Consider the following 12,570-nt stretch of genomic DNA (forward strand, 5'->3'; position numbering starts at 1 on the left):
CCGATAGCAGGTCTTGGCCGTATGACCACGGCGATCGCAGTACTGACAAATAGGGACCGAGGCGGAGAACGAGCGATGGGAAGTGGGAGGAGATGTAGTGCGGCGGGTAGAAGAGGAGGAGTTGGTGTGGGGAGGAGCTTTGGTCCCGGAGGAGGAGTCACGAGCATACCGTTTGCCACGGTGAGGATTAGAAGAGGAACGGTGAGCATGATTTGCAGTAACAGGAAGTGCTTGATGATGACGCTCTTCACGATGGAGAAAGGTTTCGAAGTCCACGAGCTTCTCATACAACTCGTCGAAGGACAACGGTGTGTCACGGGCACGCATTGAAGCGTTAAACTCACAGAAGGATGGGCCGAGACCATTCAAAGTAGCAATCACTAAGTCAAGATCATCCACGGGGTGATCAATTAATGCAAGTTCATCCGCAATGAACCTGATGGAGCGGAGATAGTCACTCACAGCGGAGGTTCCTTTCGAGATAGAAGCCAACCTCTCTTTTAGAGACATAACACGAGTGCGTGAACGATTTGCATAAGCTTTAGTAAGCCTTGCCCACGCATCAGCAGAGGATTTTGCAGAGGACATGATAACTTGAGCCTCGGGGCCACAAGAGCCCAAGAGAGCGAGAAAGACATAATGGTCCTAACGGACCCAGTGAGAGTATGCCGGGTTGGCGGTGACAGTGTCGCCGGTGCCAATGGTGGCATGAGGGCAGGGAGTCGCACCTGTGATGTAGCCAATAGTGTCATTAGCAAAAAAGAGGTGATGCACTTGTTTGAACCAAGTCGGATAGTTCGAGGTCGTGAGTTTGATGGGGAGGGTAGAAGCTGTGGGGAATTCAACAAGAGATGGGGAAGTAGTGGTGAGGGCCATTGGAATTTGGGAGGATCGGATGCAGTTTAAGCAATAGGCAAGTCTGATACCATATAAGAAAAGGGAAAATTGTATAGTATTATTTTAACGTGATACTTTTCTATTCATGCTGTGAGCTTTTATATACATTTGTATCAACGATACATTTGAATTGATAATAACTGAAGCCTAAATAAAAGGAAGAGATAACAACAGATATGATAACAACTTTGTTGGATCGAGCGCTTACCACTAGGCCAAAAGCTATAGCTGATAGTCAGGGCGCAACTCTTTTTACTTAAGAGCGCAGCAGCCCAAGCGCCATGATTCGATAGTGACTTGGCCCACCTAGCCTCCGCCACGGGACAATTGATGCAACTCGCAACAATCTCCCCCTCAGCAATTGCCCCACTGGGTATCGAACTCATGACCTTGGCTCTGATACCAATTGTTGGATCGAGCGTTACCACTAGGCCAAAAGTTATAGCTGATAGTCAGGGCGCAACTCTTTTTACTTAAGAGCGCAGCAGTCCAAGCGCCATGATTCGACAGTGTCTTGGCCCACCTAGCCTCCGCCACGGGACAATTGATGCAACCCACAACAAACTTCAACAAGGATAACAACACATGGATAGGAATGCTGAACGGCAATTGACTTGGTCTTCAAGAGGGTTAACACGTGAGTACTCCTACATATACGATGTTGTTGATCTTTATATATATTGACTAAATGTGATGTATATAAATGATGTATGGTGAGGCTTGGATGCTGAAAATACGATATGACATTAAGGCATGTTGGTTAACTTAAGATTTTTGGAGAGAAAATTATTTTTGGAAAATTGAAGATCCCACATTCGGGAATCTTGGAGTGGTGCTCGAGTAGGTAACATTAGAAAATCCTCATTGAATAGGTGTGTCTCTTAGAGTGAGTTTTGAGGTATGTTGATGTCTCTTCTAGGTTCTAAGTTAGTAATTGAGTAAGATATGAGCTTGAAAGCTATAATTCTTAACTAAGTATCTGAAAAGACTCGGTGCATGATCTCTTGAAGATGACTAATGGGCTAACTTTACATGTGACTTGATAATATATGTCACGATACGCCTATACTCTTTTATTTCCCTTGAGTTTTGAGTTAGCTCCAATATTAGAGAATGAAGGGGGATGAAAATTACATGGCTGATCATTAAAATAATATCAAATTCCCTTAATGGCGTTTCGTTTCTTTGTTTAACAAAAGTTACACATTTTTTTAAGATAAAACCACACTTTCTGACTGAATTTTTCCAACGCAATTTTTTTTTCCAGTTACCAAATTAAATTTCGTTGGTTTTCAATGCACGTCCTAACCAAATACTATGATTTTTGTCGGCCATTTTGAGAAATTAAACAAGAATATTTGAATTTGAAGAATATCTGTTTTGATGCGCAGAGAATGATGAAGAATATCAATTTGTTTATTTGATCAACCTATTTAAAATACATGTGCTCAAATACATGTGCTCTGTTGTATATATACAGCACTTGAGAAAAGGAAAGCTACCAAACTCTTATCGAAAAGATACTGATGCTAACTAACTAACAAAAAGTAATTGATAATAATTGAAAATATATCATAAGAGAAAAATAAAAAAATTCTAACTCTAATATATCTGTTTTGATTTTGACCAGCCATTGATTGAACATGGTTGAAGCACAACAACTTTTATTTTTCTTCTTGTCTTTGTGAAAAATCCACCATCAACTACGTAATTTAAGATTACAATCCCTTTTCTGAGATTTTGTTTTGCTTTTTTTAATTTGCATAACTGGATCTGACTTCATTCATGGTGGCTTCATAATAATCACGTCAATTGTATTTTATCCCTTTAATTTAATTTTATTTTAATTAGCTAGTTTTATTTTAATGTCGTGATATGACTACATACTCCTTTGTATTTGTTGTTTATCCTTCATTGTTGTCGTCGTCGTGTGTGTTTTAAGAATCGGATTAAAGCAGTTGGTCAAACCAAAATACTAGTGAATTGGTCACTTGACCGTTCAAATAAACCCACAAAAAGTCCTAACAAAAAATTGGTGGAAAACCAGTAAAATATCGGTTCACTTTGAGTCAAGAATTTTTTAATACATTATTGCTTTAATTTTTCTTAAAAAAAAATTAAATCAACTTATAGTATTTGTCTTTTTTTTAAAAAAAATTCTAATTATAAATTTGCTATTAATTAATAATAAATATTGATGTGTTTTGTTAAAACTTAAACTTAACTAATACTAGCTATATAAATGTAGTTCATGATAGTATATAATTAATAAATCTTTTATTTAGTCTACTACATTAAACTTTTTTTTGACACTTATAAGTGTTTTATTTTGATGAATTGGTTGAGATTTATTTTAGTAGACTATTTTGGTATTAATTCTAAATTCTAATTATTTTTTTTTATAATTTTTGTCTACTTTAACATACTATTTTTTGTAGGCCATATCTTAAGCTTTCAAACTTGAAATTTAGTGTTCTTGGTGACTCTGGAAAGATAAGAGTTCTATAACTTCTATGTTGGGAGTTTCACCCAATTTAGATGTCTTAGAGTCCAAAAATGTGTTGCAAGTTTATGCCTATGCATCTTATTTTGAGTTTGTTTTAGGAACTTATTGTACAAAAAGTTTAACCTTGTTAATAGTTGACTAGATGATTAGGTCTTGTAAATATTATCATTAGGCTCACTAATTTAGTCTTTAAATAGATATTTTGACATTATGTACACTTTTAATCCTTTTTTCAAATTTCAAAGATGTTTCGTTTGTATACAAGTTTCTCTAATTATTTCTATCTCTCGGATTTCTCTCTCTACATTTTCTAAATGAATGAGTTGCAACAACTCGATGAAGATGTTTGGCTAGCTCATTCAATTGATTCAATATTTCATGAATTAATTGCGATAAAATTTGAGTTCTTAATCTATTTTTACTGTACAAATTCTTTTTTGTCTTTTTTCTCATTCTAGATCTATTTTTCATTTTTATGATTATAAATTTTATTTTAAATATTAATATTTGAGATTGAAGTTTATTTTTGGATCTAAATATAGATTTAGATCTATATCTAAAATAGCCTAAATCAATTGTTATCATTCTTGAATTTCTTGAAAATTGTGAGATCGTGATTGCGTTTTGCGTTTTTATGAAATTCAATGAATCTAGATTTATGTCTATGTTTTAATTACGTTTATGTTGATTTAAGGTTGATTGAATTCATATTGTATGATGAACCGTGACAATTTCATAGCAAGAATTGAAATCTTAAATCGATACATATTATTATTGGAATTTTCAATTAATTCTCTGTTTTACATTCTTAATATTCAATTATTGATTCACTATCCAAAAACCTCCCTTCCTAAAAATTGCGTAATAAATTTGGATTTAATCAACTTGTGTCTTTGATAAGAATAACTTAAGTTGTTTCTTATATTAAAAATCTTAAGAGAAATCTACTAATATTTTTATTTGGTAATGTTATCAAAATGACATTATTGTTGGGGACACAAGTCATTGTGTCTTGATTTTAACATGCCTATTAATTATTTTTTAAATCACTTTTGTATGTACTAACATGGATTTTAACAATTTTTGTTAAGTTTTGTGATTTGTGTACTATTTACTCACAACAGATACTTTTGAGAATTTTCGCTTTAGGCTGAAATTTTTTCTTCAAAATTGAAATGTCATTTTGAGGAAACTTACACCTTGATGGAGGAGGCCCATGGGCCAAGGTCCCAACTACTAGGGCTATGGCCAAGAGGATACATGAAGAATGGGCCCATGCTCAAGAGAAGCCCATATAGTACTCTTCAGTTGGGCTTTGACTCAAGCCCAAGTAGTTTAGGTTGTAGAATAGGTTTGGGCCTTTGGGCCTTGTATTTCGGCCATCTAGATTAGGAGTTTTTCATTTCATGGCAATGTGAATTTAGGGTTAATCTAGGTTAGTATGTGCATGTTCATTTGCATGTAATTAGTATGGCATTTATTATGCATTTCGGCCATGTGCACACATGCACATGGTGTGTCCGAATGATACTCAAATGGATACCAAATTACATCCAAATGAGAGTGCACATGGGTGGTGACCGGTTGGCACCAAAATTTGAATTTAAACATTCAAATTTTGGCACCTATATCATGGTTTAACTTAACCTTGAGTCAAGCCAAACGTGCTCATCACACTATTCACCCTATATATTCACTTTGGCCGGCCATTGTACACACTTTTGGATCATATATGAGAATTTCTCCTTTGTGCAAAATTCTCCCTTCGAAAGTCTCCTTAGAATCCTTTTCTCTACCCTACTTGAGCTCCTCTCTTTATAGAGTTAGGATTCCTCACCTTCTAACCGGAATTGGTAGGTAAACCTAGGCTACTCTTGCTTCTTCTCCTTGCTTCAAGTCCTTGCCTCCATTCCAAGGATCCGAGAAGAAGTTCTTGTGAAGCATCCATGAAGTTTTCTCCAATGAAGACTTCATCACACCCCTTAGGTGTAATTTAGACATAAATTTGTCAAATCCCATTGTTCATACCACTTTTTCAATTTATTTCATTATTTTTTTAAAAAAATCATCAAAAAATTCAAAAAATGGGAAGTTTGATATGAAATGATGTTTTGGTAGTCTTGTATTTTTTTTAAAGTCATTTGGTATTGATCAACTAGAGTTAAAATGTCCATGTGTATCTACCTTGAGGAGTGACATTCCTGATATTGACTGTACTGGTACTGATTCATCTATGTGTAAGGTTACTGACCTTGTATCTGAACATGAATTTGAAATTTCTTACATTAAAACTAAGCTTTCCATTATTGACTTTGGTTGTACTTGTGATGATTTTATTATGTGTGTTTTATGTGCAGAGACTAGTATTGTTATTGCAGGTACAACAAATGTTGTAGTATTAGATACTCTATAATCATATGTAATTACAACAATAGATGTTCGATCAATAGTAGAGCCTCCATTACCATTCATTTTGAAACCTTTATCCTTAGAGGTTAACCTTGAATCTTTATTTGATATATGTTTAGAGAGTTTGCATAGGGTGTTAGATAGGTGCATTAAACCTAAGCTTCTATTAAATTTTGAAAATGTACATTTTATGGTTGTAGAAGGTATATTTTTAAAATACTTAGTATCTACTATATACATGGAGGTTGTTAGGGATGATATTCATATTTTTGTTTCTCTACTTTACCTCGTATCTATGCAAGAAAAGTGTTATTGTGTTGGACGTACAGGTTTCTACAAGAAGAAGATTATACTAGATTTTTTATAAATTAATCTTATCATTGTTCAAACATCTAAAGTAGAGGATGTTCCTTTAGTTAAATCATGAGAAATAGTGCAAATTATCCCTTTTAAATTTATTTTGCACTTGTCTTTTTTGTAGCATTAAATGCTTTCTATGAAACATTTTATGCTTGCATTGAATTGATAATATGCAAATTTTAAGTGTGGAGGGAGATGCGAAAGATTTCTCCTTGGTCAAACCACTAAGAGAGATTTGCCCTCTTTTGATTCTAATGTACATTATCTTTATTGTTGAATTTATTCTTATATTGAGGACAATGTAAATTTTAAGTATGGGAAAAATTTGTTGTTTTTAATAAAAAAAATTATATTTTTGTATTTTGTATGTTTCTATTTTTGTATTTTATATATGTATCTATTTTTTTTGTTTTTGTTTACTATTTACTATTTATGTTCTATTTCTGTATTATGTATTTTTTATTTTTTATTTTTATTGTTTTTGCGTTAAAAAAAATATTTCATACTTTTCTTTTAATTTATGAATGTATGAATTGCAAAAGTTGCATCATTTTTTGTTGAGGTTGCATAACTTAATACGAGTCATTTTTACATTTTTAGTATAATGAGTTAACTTAAAAAATAATTAAAGATGATTCATTAGTGATAGAATAATTGCCTAGTGAGATTTTAAGCCTTATTTGATGGATGGATTTCATCATATCATGTAATTTGCTTCTTTTTTTGTATGATTGCACTTATGATGTTAGTTACCCTAGGTTTTGCTTTGACTTTTTTTTATGTCTCTTGTCATGTGTTATTCATATGATTTTGGACATTTTTATTTATAAGCTACTAGCCAAAATGTCCTAGCTTACATTTTTTCCCTTGTTACCTATTTGAGCCTATATAACTTCTTTGATTTTGAAACTCATTACAAGCTATAAAGTGAAAATTTATGAACATCCTAGGGATTAAACGAATTTTGAACTTGTTTTAATAATAGGTTCTAAATAAGTGTGAGGTGTAGTCCCAAGGATTTTTTGTTGTTGAATTGTTTGACATTAACTTGAGGAAAAAATAGAGAGAAACAAAAAAAAAAAAGAATAAATAAATTAATTAAAAAGAAAAAGAAATGCAATAAAAAAAAGAGAAGAAAAAAAATGTAGTTGAAATAAAGTGGAAGCAAAAGGAAAGAAAAAGGATCATTCTAGGATAACTTTCATGCTTATTAAATTCATTCTCCACTACTCTTTTCTTTTTTATTTATAGCTTAAGATCCTTCTCATATCACTTCTTTATTTTGACCACATTATAAACTAAATAGAGTCTTTTAATCTTTAATTACATATATTTCAAGTTGTTGAAATTAAAGACTTGTCAAAATACTATAACTATTATTAATTTAAAAGGACTTTTCACATATAATAATGATCAAACATAAATTTTTTTACTAAATAAATTATTCTTTCGACATATGAATGCATGATATCTAACCTTTCCAATAATTCGTCTAAATTTATCAGCAGCCAATTTAATTTGAGTCTGTTAAACTGATTTAAAATAATATAATATAATACTAGTGTAATATTTATATTATATTGTATTATGTAAAGAATATTTTGAAGTTTGAACTTGAAAAAGTGAAGACCCGCCAATTTTCAGTTTTTTTGAACACGATGACAGAAAAGTCTGCAGACATATCGGTCCATATTGCTCATAATCTAAATGGCACATATTGGACATAGGGTAACAGTTGGGAGCACAGTAAATTCAAACAGCAAGTTTCTGAGCACCGAGTGCTTCTGGATAAAGATTACCTTTCAATCTTCAAAGTAAACATTTGACAGTAGTGATACCCATGGGATTGCTTGGCATATGACAAAAAATATATGTCAAGGCGAATATCATTGGCAAGTTATATAACAATTAATGCAAAAAATACAATTTTACAAGGAACGTTTCTACTCCTTACATTTGTTATCCTAAATTATTTCACAGACTTAATTTTTTTTTGGAAATAAATGAAAAAGAATAGAGAATTTATAAAATTAACTTAATAATTAATCTTCTTTATTATAAATAATATAATTACTTTTTACTTAATAATATTAAGAATATAAATAAAAAAGAGATGGTTAATACTATATTAAAAACTCAATCTTAACCCTAAACTTATTATGGTACGTGGAGATAGAGGATAATATAAAAGTTTTGAATACACTCTCAAATAATTTAACATATCTAATTCCAACATATATTTTGCAAAAGTAAATGTGTTAGAATTATCCCATCTCCCTAAGAATGTCTGTCATGCTTATTCTTCAGCTCAAAACTACGCCGGCCGGGGGCAACAATAAAATTTAGGTTAAATTATTTGGTCTCTTTATTTAATTTTTTATTCCAATTTAGTTTCACTATTATCAAGTGAGTTAATTTAATTAGTTTCAGTTTTATTTAATTATTATTGATGTTTGATTTCTCATTCAGAAGAGGTATCGACGAACGACGATGCTTATACCTAACGCCCGATTCCTCGGCGGCACGAAGCAAAGAATCGTAATACTCGGAAGCTGCGAGTCATCGCCGAAATCACAACGACAATTATATCAAACTTTGTTAGTATAGTTATAATGTTTGTTGAACTTAGGCTATTGAAAGCATCAACTAAGTATCACTAAGAATGTTTGTTTTATTTTGGCATAACTGCATTCTTCATAATTTTTTTCATTTGAATTATGGGTAATTTTAATTTTTAATTCTTAATTAAGTTTTATTACTTAAGTTTCTATTTTTAAAATAAAAAATTTTGATTTTATTATTTTTCATGCTTAAAATTTTCAAACTTTCATTTTTAATTTTTTTTCTCTCACAAATGGAAATGATTAATTTGTTTTTATACTCCTACATGTCATTATTTTAAGTATAAATGAACTCAAATCCTTTAAGTAAGTCTTGATTTTAAATTTTGTAGATGAAAAAATAAAGTATTAAGAAGGGAAACTCCACTAAAGAAAATTATTCAAATTTCTTATTAATTTGAAATTAGTTATTGACTAAGTTAATAAATACTTTATATCAATAATATTGTGGAAAAAACTTATTTTAATACATTATTCTACTCAAAACTCACCAATCAAATGTATCAAGTATCAAGAAAAAAATCTGCTCTTCAAATCCTAACATTTTATCCTATCCAATCTTTTAATTTTTTTTTTATCAAATTTTAAATAAATTTCTTACTCCTAAAATATTTTAAAATTTTTTGTTATCTTAAATTGGCATAAACCCTTAAATATTTAAATACTAAATAACTCAGAAAAAAGAGTGATATGATATCCTTTTCCCCCTACATAATCGCATACTCATACCCACCCCATTATATTCTAGGCTAGCATGCTCCATGCACAAATTCTTCTAAACCCAATTTTTTTGAATTTCCTTATTAACATATTAAAAAAAACCAAAATTTAATTATTTACATTATTTAACATAATAAACAAGAATGATTACAATAATTGTAATGGAACTTTACTTCATTCGGTCTCTACAAAATCATTATCATCTTGCCAATTGAGAGATTTTTTTCTTTACTAAACACATTAAATCAACTGGACACAAATCATGTAAACAATTTCAAAGTAATCATATTGTATAAAGCTTCTCCGACAAGATAAAGGATATTATCTTTAATGATATGCCAATATTATTTAAAGAAAATCACATGGTTTAGGAACTTTAAAAGGCTTCATAAAGTTCAACACTTTTGAAACTTCCTCCTTAGTAATTGGGCTAAGAAGACTATTTGTCGCATCAACACAGAGAGAGGGGAGAAGATGGTTTCATCCTAAAGCACCTATTGATTCATGAACCAAAAGCCCGTCAGGAATATGGAGACCATCAATCTTTTTTTGACAATGCCTACTTTTGAAAATGAAAGTATTATGTATTTTATCCTAGGCTTGACCCAACACTCTTTAGTTATTTTTATACAGATGCATTGTATTCTTCCCGACCCAATATTAAATTATATTCTCTCCTCAAATCTTGATGAAGATTGAGAAGGAACATAGAGTCAACCATATCAAGTGTGTGCTTAATACCTTTGATGTATCCATTTTGTTTTTCCTGATTAAGATTCTCCCAAAAAATATCCAAATTAAATTTAGGGGAGTCATTTCAAACTTGTTCAAAATTAAATTTAGGGGAGCCATTACAAACTTGTTCAAGAGCTATCGTAACATTGTGAGGAGTTCTATGCCAAGCCTGAGACAAAATATTCTCTTAATTAATCAAGATGAATAATCTAATTAGTTTCAAATTAGAAAGGTTTGCCTCCCTTTAATAAAGGTCTTCCACATATTAACAATAGAGTTAATCACTTATACACTGTCAATGTAAAGTTTTTTTACACTGTCAACCAATTATATCTTTTAGTTGTGCTATATCACTATAAATACATTTACTTTTAACGGTGACATGACACAACTAAAAGATATAATTGATTGTCAGTGTAAAAAAATTTTACACTGACAGTGTATAAGTGATTAATTCTTAACAATATATCACTATGATCAAAGTAAAGACTACAAAAAACTCCACATACGAATTAGAAAAAACATTCTTATGATAGCATCTATGATACATAGATTGACCCAAGCATGTGACCAATAAAATTGTTAATTTATTTAAAAATGATCAGTTTTGTATTTTTAAAAGTTTTGTTATTAAAAGATATATAAATATAATTATTTTTTTTCAAGACTCATTTTTAAAATACTTTTATTTTTTTAATCAAAATATATTATTATGAATTTTTTTAAAAAATTCACTTTAAAATTTATTTTAGACTTGATAATATATTGCATCAATTTTGTACTCATACTTGATCTAGCATTGAGAAAAATACCCCCAATTCTGTTTAGAGGGATGAAGTATATCAATCAAGTCGACCATCATCCTCCGAAGAACATTAACGGATGCTTGCCAGCTACTAATATGGTTCCACAAATTACTGCAGACAAAAGAGATCAAACTATCAGATTCCCATACACAACCAATTATGGGGACTATCAGAGTTATTTCTTGGGATTGCTGATCAAATTTAAATCACGCTATTTGTGTTTCAAATCCCAAATACCATTACCACCTAAGTGACCTTGAACTTTTATAATTGCCACATAATGATAGCCCAAATTATGCCAAAGGCCAACAATATTAAAGAAGTGACATAATTTCCGAGATAAAAAGATGCAGACAGGACTGCTTACAAAATCTCCAAAGGTGCCTCTTGCACACCTTATTTGTTATATCTCAAACATTTCATGATAAAATAACAATGTTTTTTTTAATAAACAATTTATGAGAAAATAAGGTGGAAGGGGAAAGAAAAAGCACGTGACCATTGAGATGTTGAGTGTTCAACCTAAACTAAAAATTGAAATTAGCAACCTGGCTTCCACTGATGGTGAATAGCATTAGTTTCCTGGGCCTTCAATTGATCACCAGTCTCTACACGACCCAAATCAGATGGGTCCATGATCACCTTGTGGCTAGGAGTTGTAGTGGCCACTCCACTTCCATTGGCATATTGTTTGCATTCCTCACCAAAGTAATCTCCCTAGTGTTTAGGCATGACAACGGGGCGGGGCGGGGGCGAGTTTTACGTTCCCCGCCCCCGCCCCCGTAAATTTAAACCGCTTCCGCCTCCGTCCCCGATATCTGTCGGGGGGCGGGGTAAAATCTAAGTCTTCATCTCCGTCTCCGACGGAGTTCGGGTTTCCCCGCCCTGCCCCCACTCCCGCCCCTGCTCCTATTTTTTTTTTTTTTTTTTTTTAAATAAATATGAATAATTTAAAAAAAATAAAAGAAAAGAAAAATATATAAAATTTTACATATAAATATTTCTAATTTTGATTTATATATATATAAATAATTTTTTAATTATATTATTAAGCGGGGCGGAGGCGGGGTAGGTATTAACATCCTCGTCCCCGTCCCCGCCCCGATTTTATCAATCGGGAAAAACCCGAACCCGCACCCGAACCCGATAAACACAAATTTTCCCCATCCAAATCAGGGCAGGTTCGAGTGGGTACCCACGGAGACAGGTTAAATTGCCATACCTACCAGTGTTATGTCCAACATAATTAATGTTGATTTTTGTAACGTTCTCCTTTGTTATTGTTTTTGTGGTGTGGGACCACCTTAGTTTTTTATTTGCATTTTCAATCAACTTGTTGATTGGTGTAGTTTACTTCTACTATTCAATACTTGGTGAACATTTTTTTACTTGGTTCACACTTTTTGATTCTGAGGAAAAAAGAAATTCTTCCAAATTTACATTAGCACCATCAGATTCTATAGTCTTAGAATCTGGAGCATTAAAATGCCAAATATTAAAATTTATTTGCATGCAC

The sequence above is a fragment of the Cajanus cajan genome, chromosome 1, assembly GCF_000230855.2.
Source record: "Cajanus cajan strain Asha chromosome 1, NIPB_CcT2T_4, whole genome shotgun sequence".
NCBI lineage: Eukaryota > Viridiplantae > Streptophyta > Magnoliopsida > Fabales > Fabaceae > Cajanus > Cajanus cajan.